Source organism: Salmo trutta, chromosome 24 (genome assembly GCF_901001165.1).
Source record: "Salmo trutta chromosome 24, fSalTru1.1, whole genome shotgun sequence".
NCBI classification, from domain to species: domain Eukaryota; kingdom Metazoa; phylum Chordata; class Actinopteri; order Salmoniformes; family Salmonidae; genus Salmo; species Salmo trutta.
Window position 1 is genome coordinate 44,656,658 of NC_042980.1, and position 684 is coordinate 44,657,341.

General features: G+C 47.5%; 1 non-coding gene across 1 annotated transcript; it reads left to right on the plus strand.

Annotated features, from left to right (window-relative positions):
• Positions 1-294: 294 nt before the first annotated feature.
• Positions 295-367, plus strand: trnaa-ugc (transfer RNA alanine (anticodon UGC)). Its single transcript has one exon. It is a non-coding gene; the product is annotated as a tRNA-Ala (tRNA).
• The last annotated feature ends 317 nt before the right edge of the window (positions 368-684 follow it).

Genomic DNA, 684 nt, shown 5'->3' on the forward strand with positions numbered 1-684 from the left:
CATACATCAGCGAGGACTGCCATGGGAGTCGCTAGTGCATGATGATACAAGGATATCCCTGCCGGCCAAACCCTCCCTAACCCGGACGATGCTTGGCCAATTGTGCGCCGCCCCATGGGCCTCCCAGTCACAGCCTGGACTCGAACCCAGAATCTCTAGTGGCCCAGCTAGCACTGCGATGCAGTGCCTTAGACCACTGCGCCACTCGGGAGGCCCCCATATTGTATTTATTTTAATTATTTATCCCAGGCCCCCGTCCCTGCAGGTGGCCTCCTACAGGAGGCCCTGCAGGAGGCCACTGTAGCTCAGTTGGTAGAGCATGGCGCTTGCAACGCCAGGGTTGTGGGTTCGATTCCCACGCGGGGCCTGTATTTAAAAATAATAATAAATAATAATAAAATGTATGCACTCTACTGTAAGTTGCTCTGGATAAGAGCGTCTGCTAAATGACGTAAATGTAAAAATTTTGGTAGGCCGTCATTGTCAATAAGAATTTGATCTTACCTGACTTGCCTAGTTAAATAAAGGTTAAACACAAATAAAATAAAAAGATACACAGTCTCAGGCTCTAGAGAGGATGAGGAGAGAATTTATGCTCCTTAGCTGCTGATGCTAATGTGCTGTCACCACGTCAATCTTGTGTTTGAATCGTGAAACCTGTTACTCTTTAGAATGATCCATGCT